At 43.6% G+C, this 14886-nt stretch overlaps 1 long non-coding RNA gene across 1 annotated transcript; it reads right to left on the reverse strand.

Moving 5' to 3' along the window:
* Window positions 1-2982: 2982 nt before the first annotated feature.
* Window positions 2983-8200, reverse strand: LOC142603637 (uncharacterized). Its single transcript, XR_012837533.1, has 4 exons — window positions 7183-8200; window positions 5694-5792; window positions 5173-5234; window positions 2983-3160 (listed from the first exon to the last, which is right to left on the reverse strand). It is a non-coding gene; the product is annotated as an uncharacterized LOC142603637 (long non-coding RNA).
* Between the last annotated feature and the right edge of the window lie 6686 nt (window positions 8201-14886).

The raw sequence follows: 14886 nt of genomic DNA on the forward strand, positions 1-14886 counted from the left end.
AGTGACCTGGATAAAAGCAGACATAGAAAGAAAATTTAAAACTGACACGTTACAGGACAAACAGGAAAGAAAGAAAAAATAAGGATAGGCCTGTTGGTAGAAGTGGTTATGGAAAGAAAGTTTAAAAGCAATGAGGTACAGGACAGAGGAAAAAAGTAAAATAGGGACACCAAACAGACATAGGAAAAAAATATTAAAAGCCAAGGGATTGAGATGATAAGATGAAAAAAATAGGGACAGCGAACTAGAATGGACATGTAGAAAGAAAATTTGTAAAAAGGCAGCAAAAGGTAGGATGAGAAATAATTCAAAACTAATGACATCAAATGGCATAAAAGTAGACATAGAACATTTTCAAAGCAACAAGCACTAGGAAAAGTAAAGGAAAAAAATAGGGCTAGCAAACTAAATAGGTGGAGATATACAAAGTAAATATCTAAAGTGGGGGGTACATGACAGGCAGGAAAGAATTCAAAATAGAGATAAGGAACTTGACAAAATTCAGAGATGTAGAAAGAAAAATTAAAGCAAGGGCACTAAGGAAAGATAAGAAATAATTTAAAAAATCAAGACAGCAAATGGGATAAAGGTAGAAAATTTTAAAAGCAACAGAGATTAAAGAAATAAGGAAAAAATATGAAACAGGGACAGTAAACTAAAACAGAGATGTAGAAAGATTCTAAAAAGTGAGGGCAGTAAGGAAAGACAAGAAATAATGAAAAGACAGAATAATAAAGACAGCGAGTAGGATAAAAGTAGAAAATCTTAAAAATGGGGATTACAGAAATAAAGGGAAAAATTAAAAAACAAGGACTGCGAACTAAAACATAGATGTAGAAAGAAAATTTTAAAAGGGATGGCACTGAGGAAAGACAAGAAATAATTAAAAAATAAAGACAGCAGTAGACAGAAAATTTTAGAAGCAAATACGAATAAGGAAGTAATGAAAAATTAAATAATGGTGACACTGAACTAAAATGAAGTAGGAAAAAAATTAAAAAGGTACAATACTAAGGAGGGACAAGAAATAAAGACATTGAAGGGGAAAAAGTGGGCATAGAAAGAACATTTTTAAAGTGATACGCATTAGGAAAATAAAAGAATAAAATATAAAGCAGGGACAGCAAAATAAGAGTTGGACAAAGAAAATTTAAAAAGGAGGGCACTAAGAAAAGGCAAGAAATAATTACAAAATAAAGACAGCTAACAATAAAAGTAGACAGAAAATTTTAAAACCAACAGTGATTAAGGAAATGATGGCGAACTGAAATAGAGGTGTAGATAGAAAATTTAAAAAGCGAGGGCCCTAAGGAAAGACAAAAAATAATTAAAAAATAAGGGTAGGGAAATAAAGACTGCAAATGAGATAAAGTAGACAGAAAAATTTAAAAAGCACCAGGGATGAAAGAAATAAGGAAAAAATATGAAATAGGGACAGTAAACTAAAACAGATATACAAGGAAAATCTAAAAAGTGAGGGCACAAAGGAAAGACAAGAAATAATTAAAAATAAAGACAGCAAAATAAAGACTGTGGCGGGGATAAATGTAGACAGAAAATCCTAAAAGCATCGGTGATTAAGGAAATAAGGAAAAAAATTAAAAATAACGACATTGAACTAAAACAGACATGGAAAGAAAATTTAAAAAACAAAAGCACTAAGAAAAGACAAGAAATAATTTTAAAAAGACAGGGAAGGGAATAAAAGTAGGCATAGGAGAACATTTAAAAAGCAATAGGCAGTAGGCAAATAAACAGAAACATTAAAAACCAGCGATGGCATCCTAAAACAGATGAACAAAGAAAATTCTAAAAGTGATGGCACTAAGGAAAGACAGGAAATAATTAAAAAATAAAGACAGCGAACAATAAAAGTATACAGAAAATTTAGGAAGCAAATGGGATTGAGGAAACACAGAAAAATTAAATAGTGGTGACATTTAAAACAGAAGTAGAAAAAATTTAAAAGCAATGGCACTAATGAAAAACAAGAAAAAACAGCAAACAGGATAAAAGTAGCAATTTTTAAAAATGAAAGAATTAAGAGAGGAAAGAACTGAAAAATAGTAACAATGAACTAAAATGGAGACATAGAAAGAAAATTTACAAAGTGAGGGCACTAAGGAAAGATTAGAAATACTTAAGAAATAAAGACAGCGAACGGGGGAAAAGGTACACTGATAAAAGATTTAATAAGCGACAGGGATTAGGGAAATAAAGGAAAAACATAAAAATAAGGACAATGAATTAAAATGGAGACATTGAAAGAAAATGTAAAATGTGTCAGCACTAATGAAAAGAAAAAAATTAAAAACTAAACACAGCAAATGAGATAGTAGACAATGAACATTCTAAGAGCAAGAGCGATTGGGGGGAAAAAAAGGAAAAAATTTAAAATTTAGGGACAGCGAACTAAAACATTTTAAAAGCAATGGTGTACGTGACCAACAAAGAACAATTAAAAATAGGGACTGGCAGGTTCATAAAAGGAGACATACAAAGATAATTTTAAAGTGACAAGGTAAGGGACAGTGTTTTACCACTTATGTTTTATTTTTTAAAAAAGTGAATGGCAGGTTTGTCTTTAATGCCTGGGGGAGCAAAAGGTTCTGCCTTGAAGGTAGAATGTTTCTTGCAGCTTGGTTTGAAGAATCTGGCAAGCCATCAAAAGCAAAGGCAATTGTGTGGAGTCAAAGCTTTTTAAAAGTCAGTGTTTGCCCTTTATAAAAAGCTAGGTGCTTTCACTAATAACAACTGTAGTAAGCAAAGTAAATGATAGATACGTAGAGAGAGACGATCAATCTATTACTCTTTAACAGCCTTCAGGCAGCGATCACAGAAAAATCCCGGTGTTTCACAAACTGAACCTTTTTAGGGTGTTTCTCGCAGAACTACAACAGACGATCAGGATGGTGTTTTGCTGCCGCCCGGCGACCAAAAGTGGGTACTGCAGGTGGGGCGCCGCGCGTCCCCGTTGGCGCCGGACTCTCCCGAGCAGACAGCCCTCGCTGCCACGCCTGCGGGGCGCCCACTGCAGACAGAGCCAGGAGCCTCTAGACGTAGGGCTGGCATCTTACTTGCCAGTATGCTTAACGACTGGCAGGCAAACCCGCCCTGGGGGATATCTACTGAGCATCGCGAGATGCTTACAAGAAGACATCTGAAAAACAAAAATCTCAAGTTGTAATTCAGCATATTTAAACAAATAGCACAGAAGAAAGTAAAGGAATTCAGTCAGAATAAGGGATAGGATAGTCGTTGAGCAGGAGGAGTCTATGTAAACAGGTGAGCTCAAATACTCATCCTTTCAAAGCTAGAGTGATTTGAACACTTAAAAACAGTATTAAGACTAATTGATATGATTTTGAAGATGTTCTTAGCATAAAAGTAAACACTCTTGCTGGTGAGCCTTGTTGTAAGGCTTGTCCCTTACCTACAGCACTGCTGCAGGGAGATAGTCCCGTGAGGCTGCAAGACAATGTTGTACCCTGATGAGAATCTATGCTTACAGATCCACGACAACAGCTACAGCCCTTGCACTGCTGCTGCACATCTTGCAATAAAGCTTAAAGTGTAAAACTTTAAAGAGTAAAATGAAAAATACAGAACAAGTTTCAGTAATTCACTTTATACTAAAATGGTGTATGTACGTTTATATTAAAATATATATACTTACAGTATAAAAGTATTTTATTGTCCTTTTGCACTAATTTAACTTGCATGGCTGTGAATTGTTACCATTAAATTATCCATCTTCAAATGTCACCATTTAATTCCAGCTGGCAACTAAGCTTCCAGCTGCTTGCTTGCTCCCTGCCTGCCCTCTGTGCTGCTCCCCCTCCTGCCTCAGTGGGATGAGGGAAGAGAAGCAATGAGTAAAAGTAAGAAAACGCATGGGTTGAGATAAAGACAGTTTAATAGGTTAGGCACAATCGATGTGCACAAGCAAAGCAAGGAATTCGTGCACCACCTCCCATCAGCGGGCAGGTGTTCAGCCATCTCATGTAACAGTTACTTGGGAAGACAAACACCGTAACTCTGAGCATCCCCCCCTTTCTTGTCCTGCCCCCAGCTTTATATGTTGAGTATGATGTGATATGGTATGGGATATCCTTTGGTCAGCTGTCCCAGCTGTGTCCCCTCCCAGCTTTGTACACACCCCAGCCTACTTGCTGCTGGGGTGGCATGAGAAGCAGAAAAGGCTTTAACTCTCTGTAAGCACTGCTCAACAGTAATGAAAATATCTCTATATTATCAATACTGTTTTCAGCACAAATCCAGAACACAGCCCCATACTAGCTACTGTGAAGAAAATTAACTCTATCCCAGCCAAAACCGGCACACCAAAATACACAGTTATAATTTGACTAGGAGGTCTGTAATTAGGAGGGCTAATTTGTGTTCTGTAATTAGGAGGGCTGTCTGGCCAGCTGCACTGCCCAAGAGAGATGCTACTGAACTGCCAGGGAAACATGCCATTGAAAGCAAGACAGAAATAAAGTATTTAAGAGCACGTCATCAAAATATTGGGGGGGAAAAAAGATTCTAACATTCAGTTGCCTCTCTTTTTTAAACATTTAGAACAAATATCTAACTGCTTAAATACACCTAATAAATCGTAGGCTACAGCTATTTGGCAGTTACGGTTTAAACAATGCAAGTTAGTTTGTAAATGATACAACTTTAAAAAAAAAAGTTTAAGTTTCATTTATGATAGAAAAATCAGAGAGAGAAGAGATTCCCCCCTATGGTTTTACTTTTGGACCACGCAGTGCTGCAATACATACAGCTACCAAAAAGGACTGGCAGATTTGTTAATGCTTTTGCCTGTGCTGAAGCATGCAGAGAAACGTGGTTTTATATCTCAACTGTTACAACTGAGAATACAAAGTCCAGTGATGCCATGAACTTTTGGAAGACGTACTGTGCTTGGGCCTTTGGAAGGAAATTGACTTTTTGGGAAAAAAAAAAAAAAGTCAACAGTCTTGTTGCTGATGACTTCTACTGCCAAGTACATCATCGTCTCTGAAGATCCGCTCTAATGGGAAGTTCATAAAATGCAATTTCTTTGAATGAGAAAGATTTCCATTCTGGAAAATCTCTTTCCAACTGAAGTAAAAAATTACACACTGTAGGTTAAGGAAAAAGGACGCTAATGAAGCAATAACTCACCAAAAAACACATCAGGACTCACTGTCACTAGTTACAAGGCTGCTAATGCTTCTTGGGAAAGCCTGGAAAACACGCAGAAGTGACACCGATTTGTCCTATTTTGTCCGTGTCTCTTCTTTGATCTTGATTGTTTTTAGTACAGATGCTAGTATCTCAGTAAGGTGTTCTGGTACTACTATAAGATATTTTAAAAACTTACAGACTAAAAAAGCATAAAGCTTTTATCATGAACATCTGAACGGTTTCGTTCCTCTTAGTGCAAAATTCTTTTCACAGTATCATTTAATAGTAAGCACACAGAAACAGAAGATTATGCTTTCAGGAAGAGAAAATGAACGGAGGGAATACGCTTTGCGTAGGTGTAACACGCTCCGGAACAGACCTTATTTTATTTTTAGTATTTGTGTTAAAATATTTCATACAAAAACTACAGAAGGAGAGTTGGCACATTCTTAAAGTTAACTTTAAAGTCCGTACTACAAGTACCTTCGGAAAAACGCAGGCACACGTTGTAGGCATACCCTGTACTTGCAGACCATTATGGATCCTTTCCATCTGACTTGTACTTTCTTGGCAGAAGAAAGGGCTGCCACGGTGAAATGGTGGCAGTTGACATTCAGCTGAGAGAGGGAAAAACCCTTTATCATAAAGCTGGGTAGGAATCTAAAGCTTTCTCCTTTTTTTTGGTGAAGGTTTATGAAGACTACAACTGAGTGGAAGAAAAAGTATTTTGCATCATCTTTGGTACAGTTGTTGACACAGGCCACTAGTTTTTACATTTTTTAGACAATCGTGCTTTTTTTTGACTCATTGGCAGCTTTAGTTTCACTAGAACTCACTTTCCCAGATACACAGAGATGACAGACACAGATACCTACGTACATTTTCTCAGGTCTACGTATGGCCAAGATTTCCTCACCCTATACATCCCAAGTTGAATATTTTTGTTAAAGAGTACGACAACCCATCTGTCCTTGTGAACTGCCTCCTGGCAAAAAAGTAATGATTTTTTTCCATGCTATTTCTCCAAACAGTCAAGATCTTTTAAAACTGCAGCTGTGCCACCAAACTTGCTTAGGGTCTCCCTCCCAGCTTTTGCTGTCCTTAGATTTAACAGGCACATGCTCTATTCCATCTTCCAGGGGCAAAAAACCGTCACGGTCTCAGACCCAGAGCACAACCCTACAGATGGTCACACGCACCTTGCTGTTTTGATAAGGAGCCACTGAGCATCCCTGTGAACATAGCTGCACGTGCAAGATTAGTTTCACCTACACTGTGAGTTTACTGATTTCAATGAATGTAGTTTCTGAAGCTTTAAACTGAAAACCGTATCTTGACACTCCGCCACTTGAGAAACGATCCATAACTAGAATTCTACAAAAATGTAGTAAGACAAATTGCAAATACATAGCAGAAACAGCTTCAGAAATATTTAGACCAGGAACAAGGGAAAAAAATAAAACAGCTTCATCACACGCACAAGGAAGTAGCAGACAGAGAAAAGCGTCAGCATTCGTAGCTCCTAGAGAAAACAGGCATTCTCTTTCTATTCCTAAACCCATCTGTTAGGTCTAAATATTGCAGCACTGCTGTGGCAATGTTGAGAGTAAGGAACAACAGCCCTGCCACTGGACATGCTATTGACTGATGCTATTTATGTATCAGGACGCATAAACAGAGACACATGTTTAGCTACACACAACCCTGAATTTCCTGAAAATTTATGCTTACCAAAAATAACCATTTGGAACATATTGCCAAACAACATTTGGCAATAGAACTTTGATGTGTTTATGTTTTGGTTTAACCTAGCAAGCAGCTAAAACAACCGCACGGCCATTCCCTCGCTTTCCCCGCTCCCCTCTCCCTGAGTGGGATAGGGGAGAGAATATTAAAAAAAAAAAAGTAAAACTCATAGATTGAGATAAAAAGTTTAACAGGACAGAAGGGAAAATAATAATGATAAAAGAGTATACAAAACAAACGATACACGGCACAATTGCTCACCTCTCCTATGAGGACAGGCTGAGAGAGTTGGGATCGTTCAGCCTGGAGAAGAGAAGGCTCCCGGGAGACCTAATTGCAGCTTTCCAGTACCTAAAGAGGGCCTATGGGAAAGAGGGGGAGGGACTGTTTATCAGTGAGTGTAGTGATAGGACAAGGGGTAATGGGTTTAAGCTAAAAGAGGGTAGATTTAGATTAGATATTAGGAAGAAATTCTCTACTGTTAAGAGTGGTGAGACACTGGAACAGATTGCTCAGAGAAGTTATGGAGGCCCCGTCCCTGAAAGCGTTTAAGGCCAGGTTGGATCAGGCTTTGGGCAACCTGTTCTAGTGGAGGGCGCCCCTGCCCATGGCAGGGGGGTTGGAACTAGATGATCTTTGAGGTGCCTTCCAACCCAAACCATTCTATGATTCTGTGAACTGCTGACCGATGCCCAGCTAGTTCACGAGCCCCAGAAACTGGCCAACTCCCCCCAGGTTATATACTGAGCATAAAGTCATATGGTCTGGAATATCTCTTCGGCCAGTTTGGGTCAGCTGTCCTTGCTGCGTCCCCGTCCAGCTTCTTGGGTGCTTCCTGGGGAAGGCTCACATCTCCTCACTGGCAGGGCCTGCATAGCGGAAAAGTCCTCAGTTGTAAACAGTGCTTAGCAACAACTAAAACTTAGTGCGTTGTCAACGTTATTTTCGTACTAAATCCAAAACACAGCGCTATACCCGCTACTAGGAAGAAAATTAACTCTATCCCAGCTGAGACTAGGACAGTTTGACACACACAAATTTTTGTTAACTTGCCATTTGCTTCCTGTTGTTGTTCTTTCTTCAGGAAATCTACTTGTAGCCAAGTTATTCGCTACTGCTTCCAACATTTACCTTACCTTACCAGCACATTTACATGGGCAAGTAACTTAATTGCTCTTCTGCAGTTATCCAGATGACAATTACAGCCATGAAAGAGGAGTGAAAGAAAAGGAAAGAAGTCCCACAGCAAGAGAGCTCTGCAGACTGACACCAGTCAACATTGCACTTTTTTAAAAAAAAAAAAACCAAAACCCACAACAAAAAACCCCTCAGAAAACAAACAACGCACCCCCCCAACCAAAAAACACCATGGCCTTGTATCTCTTCCCCCTTCCCTCCCCCGCCCACCTTCGGAACTCATCCCTGTCTCAGCATATTGTCTTGTCAGAGTATGAAGTGCAGATGATCTGTATTCAAAGGACACATGCATGCGACAAATACATGTTCAGAAATAGTCCAGATCTTTAAGACTGGTGTAATTTTTGTGGTTTTAATAATCATAACTCAATTTATTGACTGACACACTTGTGAGGAAACTAATTAACTTTTAAATGTAGCATCTCCTTAGAGAAGAATGTGTTAGAGACTGGAAAAAAATAATGATTCAGCGCTCCCAACCACGATGGAGGGATGGGGAAATTAATGAAAGTGAAGACAAACAGCAGCAACATTAAGTGAAATTTGGCTTTAATTCTGATTGTGTACTTAAGAGACTCTGCAAGTCTACACCTCAATCCTATGAATGACGAGTCCTTTTTTGGAAGGGCAAACTTTTATGTAACTCATGTATGACTTTTATGTCCCAGATTGAAGGCTCCGCAAAACAAAATGTGGATTGAGCCACGGGACAACATGCCATCAACATTGTAATGAAATTTAAAAAAAAAGAAAATTTAAGTTTAAATATCAGTTTCCATCACGTTTCATTCATTACATTTCTACTGGCATTCTGCCAGAGGCCACGCAGGGCCAGGCCATGGGCTCCAGGAGCTCTGACTGGCCTGTTTCTCTCCCCTGTGCCAGGTACCAAGGAGATGACACCGCCTTGCACTGCCACCTCGCCCGTGCCCACTCACAGCGGGGCTGCCCCTGGAGAGCCGAGGTGTTAGGAAATTCATTTACCAAACAATGATTAGCTTTGATTTTAACAAGGCCTATAACAGGGTTGATAAGGAAGAACACCTTGGCCGGACAACAGAGTTGGGAAACATCCAAGAAGAAATTGTCCTCGAGACTCGTGACCATAAAAGGGAAAAAGGAGTGGGGGGCTAACACCCAAACGACCACCGACAACCACCCGAGACCCCCGCGCGTGCGTAGCGTAGTTTTGCGATGCCAGCATTATGTAAATTTAGTAGATAGGCGGAGACTTGTCAGAAAATGCATGCATATTCATACCTTCAAGGTATATAAAGGATGAACTTTTGTTTTAGGGTATGCACGACAGGCGGAGCTACCCCCCGTCCATCCGGCGCCATAAGAAAGAATGCCTGCTCTTTAATACTACATTAGCGTTAAGGAGTTCTTTTCCATTTTTTGGGTAACAGAGGGACCCCCCCACCTCACTTCTGCCCTCAGAAACAGTACCAGGAAAGACCCTCCACGCAGAGAGAGGCACGTGGCACAGATTTAATCCCCAAGGAAGAGGCCAGGCTTCCTGCTGGCAGAAGGGCGACTCACCTCCCCGCTGCTCAGAGGTCCTTGCTGGGGACAGCCCTGCCTGTGCCTGACCACTCTTCAGCCATGCTGGGAGCGCAGTCCAACCAACACATGCTCCAGTGAATAGACACTCCAGCTAACTGCAACTCCTGCTCATTACAGCTGCAGGTAATTTTGGCTCCGACTAACGCATGCTCCTGTTTGCTACAGTTCTGGCTAACTGAAGGCCCCAGCCCTGCACTGAAACTCCATTTTTTTTTCAGCTCCTTCTCCTTACAAGCTCCATCTATTTGCAATAGTCTAGGCTTTTGGCAAGGTCATAAATCAATTGCTATCACAACTTGAGTATTACTATTAAACATCATAGCTGTACATTGTATAAACATTATTTTGTATTATTATTTAGTTAATAACTATTCTAAGCAGCGTACAAAGAAGAGCTGAAGGCAAAGAGGGCACGTGGGGTCTGAAAAGCACACCTCCCCCCACAGACGACCACCTCAGGCGTTGAGTTCAGCCTGGTGCATGCCGGCCTCTGAAGCTTCAGGATCCAGCGTGACCAGACCCCCACCTCCGGGGAGAGCGTCTGGGACAGAGTAGGAGCCGAACTAGGGTGAGCCCCGGTGCACCACCTTCCCCTTTTCACAGCCCCAGGCTACCCCTCGCCCCAGCAACGCCTCACAGCCCCAGCGCAGCTCCCCCTGTCCCAGTGTGCTGGCCTCCCCACCGTTTGTTTCACATTGCCCAGGACGTTCCCCGTTGCAGGGACCCCATCAGCCCTGAGCACAGACCCCCAGTCCCAGCTCACCTTCTCTGCAGTTGCAGTCACAGTCCTGGGCCCAGCAGGCAATACTCGGCAGTGGCTCCATCGTCCCAGAAAGACTCCAGCGCAGCCACCCCGAGCTGTGCAGCCCCTGCTCAACTACAGCACGTTGGATGTAGAGGGGCTATTGCCATTAGCCCCAGTGGCTGCACCTGTGGCTTTCTGTCCCCAGCCTTCCAACCCACAGCTGTAGCTGGTCAGGAACAGGAACCATCAGCATCAGCCCCCAACACCTGGGGCCGCCAGGGCAGCAGAGTGTGCCCTAGCTCCCGAGAGCAGCTTGCTAATAAAAAAAGGCAAAAGCCCTGAGGTGCACAAAAAGGAAAAAGGATGAGTTTTAAGGGAAAAAGAACAAATTTAGAGCTATGGGGTGCAATGAAAAGAAGAAAAACATCAGAGGATGACAGGGCAAACTGATGACTCTGTGAGGCACAGCCAGCCAAAAGCAGAAGGCTCAGTGGCACACAGAATCCCTGTCTCCCAGCACCATCCACACAAGCCCCAGCCCTCTGTCTGAGACATGCTGAGGACATCTCAGGGTGCTGTAGGCAAAGTCACGAACAGCCTGGGGACTTCATGCAGCCCTGGGAGGGCCCTGGCTGCCCCTGGGATAATAGGAAATGCCACCACGAGCCCTGCATATCCATAAATCCACAACAGCCCTGTGAGCAGTGCTGGAGTTCTCCAGGACTCCCCCAGTGACCCAAAAATGGTCTAAGAGACTTCAGGATCAGCTCCCGCTCCCTCAGAAGCAACAGGTAGCCTCCCTCCCTTGGGTACTGTCCTCCGGCACTTCCTACTGAATGTAAAGGGACTGCAGGACCAACATCCACAAGTGTAAAGAATAAAGCAATTATTAATTAATGCCCCCAATACCTGCAAGGGGGCTCAGTGCCAGTATGCTGACCCTTCCCCTATGACCCCTTAAGAGTCATTACTGGAGCAGCATTCATCAGTCTGGTGGGGAAGGGTCAGCTCCCACTGCAGCAAATCGGTGAGCAGCTGTGAGCCTCCCCTCTTGCTTTTTCCTTTGGAGATGGCATCCAGCTCTGGTATTTGAGAGGAAGATCCCTGACCTCACCCGTTTGTTCCTCTGCCCTACCCTTTGACTAGGACTCTGCAAGAAACTCGCACAGCTCTCAGGTTGCCCGCCGCCTCAGCAGTCTGGCTCAGCGTGTCATGCCTGCATCATATCAAACAGAGACCTCACATCAGAGCGCAGATTACTGTAGAGATCCTAACCAGACGACTATTGTACGATCGAGGAGCTAGCGATCCACGTAACAGTTACCCTGAGAAGGTGCGGGCCTGAGCTGTGCTATGTTGCATGTTTAGCTTCGCCTTCCGGCCTGTGTTGTGTCCTGCTGTGCATATCCCTTGCTAACAAAGTAAACTTACTTGGCTAACTGTAACAAAGGAGCCTGTAGGCAGCTCCCACTCGGCGCTGGTGATGATAGCATCTGCGTGTCTTTATTGTAAAGTTATGCTGAAGGTTCCCATGTGAACATCCTTTTGTTTGACGACAGAAATGACGGATAGAATTATTTTCTTCTAAGAAAATCCTCTAAGAGCTCTAAAGATCTTCCATCCAAGACCTTGGTGGAACCTCCCTACAGAGGGGACTTGCATGATATGCCGTGCCTTGATCGAAGGTCCCTCTGGTGCTGTGGAAATCAGAGTTCCCAGCATCTGATGGTCACAGAACTATCCATACTAAACTCTTTTTCCTTCTGGCATTAAGTTCAATAAATGGAATTTTAATGAATACCTTGTGGAGTGTGAGTGCCTTTCTCTCTGGGATCAATAGCCCAATGTTTATTATTTCAGGACTTAGACCTGCCTATTTAACTGTAAGCTGCAAACCCTGAACTCTAGCTGAATAACTGCAATTCTCAGAACCCAGATGGTTGCTGGGGCTTTACAACTTACAGCTGAGGTTAGATTTTAAAACCTACGCCCTGAGCAGTAAACGTGTAAGCTGCGGATCCTGACTGATAAATACCGACTCCCACAAAATTTAACAAGAAAACCACAACACCTGAGTGAAAAATGCTCAATAAGAAATTCTAAACAAAAAACTGCACAAGAAAACCTCCAAACCGTCAGTTTTACACAAGAAAAAACAAAGCACATGCAAACAGGAAAACAGTACAGAGAAGCCAAGGAATTTCTGCCCACAGCTTAAAACACTTCCCCTTCATTTGTGAGAGCAGCAGAACTGTAAGACACATCACAAACACTTTACAGTTGCTGTTTATAAGCTTGGTTTTAGCCACCGTTCAAGTGTGACCGCAGGCAAAAAGCGATACATAGGGTTGTACTAAGCTGCACTTCCACTGAACCTACCTGCTACGCTGTGAGCGCTAATTCACGTGCGGTACTGACAAACGTGTTATCCAGGTTATCCAGAAGACGGCAGCGTGTCCAAAACACTACAGATGGGGAAATATGATGTAAACTAGACATGTTTTTAGCCTATTAAACCATATTGTGAGCATTTCTAGTCCAAGCTACCTAACCGCTCAGGAACCCATCCGTCTTCAGCCTTCGGCAGATGGTAGTCCTCAGGGAAACAGCAGCGCAGACAGACACCGCAATGTTAGAACTGTTTGTCTTACTTGGCGTGAAAAAACACTTAACACAGAAAAGGGGGAACAAGCAGTCCTCTCACCTATTTGCTTTCTTATTCAGCACAGGCAAGAGAAGGAAAACTAAGACCTCTCGGACTCTCAAGCAACCATTCGCCGCCGTGCCCAAGAGCACTGCCTACTCAGCAGCACTGCCTACTCAGCGCGGTGCCACCAGAAACACCCCTCTCATTCACCCGTGAGCAAGGAAGCCAGCCTGCACACCAGCCCTCTGTCTCCTACACCCCACCCACGCTTCTTCGCTTAGCACTGCTCTAGCCTTTCTCCCACAGAAACATCAGGCACACAACACCCATGGCACCTGAATCTTTTGGTCTCCAACCATTCGGAAAACAGCATCTAAAACTCCCAAGCACTACAGAGACAAAGCTAATGTGAAACACAATGTAGCCAGGACAATCAGAGAAGCAAGGTTTCACTTCACTTCCACAGGCTGCCTAACACAGCCTATGGAAGTCAAACAGACCCTGCTAGAAAGCCCCGTGACTCAATGGTGCGTCCAAAGGCTGAATGAAGTGCAAGCTGCTGCTGCAGAGAGGTGGAAGAGGAGCAGAAAGAGGCTGATGCAAGGAAGATACCTGTTTACACAAAGGCAGATCCAACAGGAAACCGGGCTCCGTGCCAGCGTCACGTTCACGAGAGAAGCTGCGCCACGTGACGGCCCCGTCTGGGCACAGTCGAGCGAGAGGCAATGACAGCCTATGTGGACGACAACCCGCGCACTAATGCGGAGGACAGACGGTAACAGCAACTCCAGACCACCCTGCTACGGGCACCTGCCCTAACACCCGAGTACTCAGAGACTCCGATCTCCTTCTTCCTGACACCTTCCCCACGAACCTCTTGACTATCAACCATACCCTCCCTGTAGCATTTTGGCTTATTGGTGCTCCCCCAGTGCACATCGACAGCCCCACGCGCCGGCAACAAAAATCTCTGTCATTAGTCAGAATGAGGCAGATCAACAGCACCTTCCGTTCACTGCTGATCGACTCCACCGAGCCCTCAGTAACTCTTGGCATCTCAAAGGCCTGACAAAACACAAATGAATGCCAGACCTTCAGCTTCATAGAGGAACAGGCATCCAGAAAGGGGATAGGGAGGAGAAGAAGAAAGCGGCACGGGGAGACGGAGGAATGGAAAGAGGGATTCAGCTTTGGGGCAGCATCTGGGAGTCTGGGGCAGGGTTTAGGGATATACGGGATCTGTAAGGCCCCTGCAATCTGCCATTGCAGATCCACTGCAAGTAGCAGGGGAAACAACAGTGCAGCACGACATCTGTGCCAGTCATTATCGGCATCCAGTAGTGCCGATGGCTGCAGTTTCTCTAGTGGCATAACTTCATCAGCCAGAGCTTTCTGGGGGAGCCGTAGTAAAGTCCATCACCCCCATGGCTCCTGCAACGCTGACAGCCACACATACAGCAGCTGAGGTACTGGCACCGACGTGCACACAGCACCTCAACCAGGGCAGTCCTCCCTCCCCCGCCAACTCTAACCACCTCTTTTCCTGCCTCATTCCACCCTGCAAGGGCATTTCAGATGCCCTCTCAAACTGTTGCTCCAAACCCCCCAACCACTCAACCCTGCCCCAACATGACCACTGAGCCCTAAAAGCCCTGGTAAGTGCAAAATTACCTGCTCCTCTTCTTCAAGAGCACTGTGGATGGAGTAAAGCAGCAGGCACTCTGGATGGCCTTGAGGCCTGGGGCAAGTTTCTTGTGCTAAGGGCCCTGGATGTGACAGTAATGACTCCAGAATTGCAGAACGGTTGAGG

Source organism: Balearica regulorum, chromosome 13 (genome assembly GCF_011004875.1).
Source record: "Balearica regulorum gibbericeps isolate bBalReg1 chromosome 13, bBalReg1.pri, whole genome shotgun sequence".
Classification (NCBI taxonomy): Eukaryota; Metazoa; Chordata; class Aves; order Gruiformes; family Gruidae; genus Balearica; species Balearica regulorum.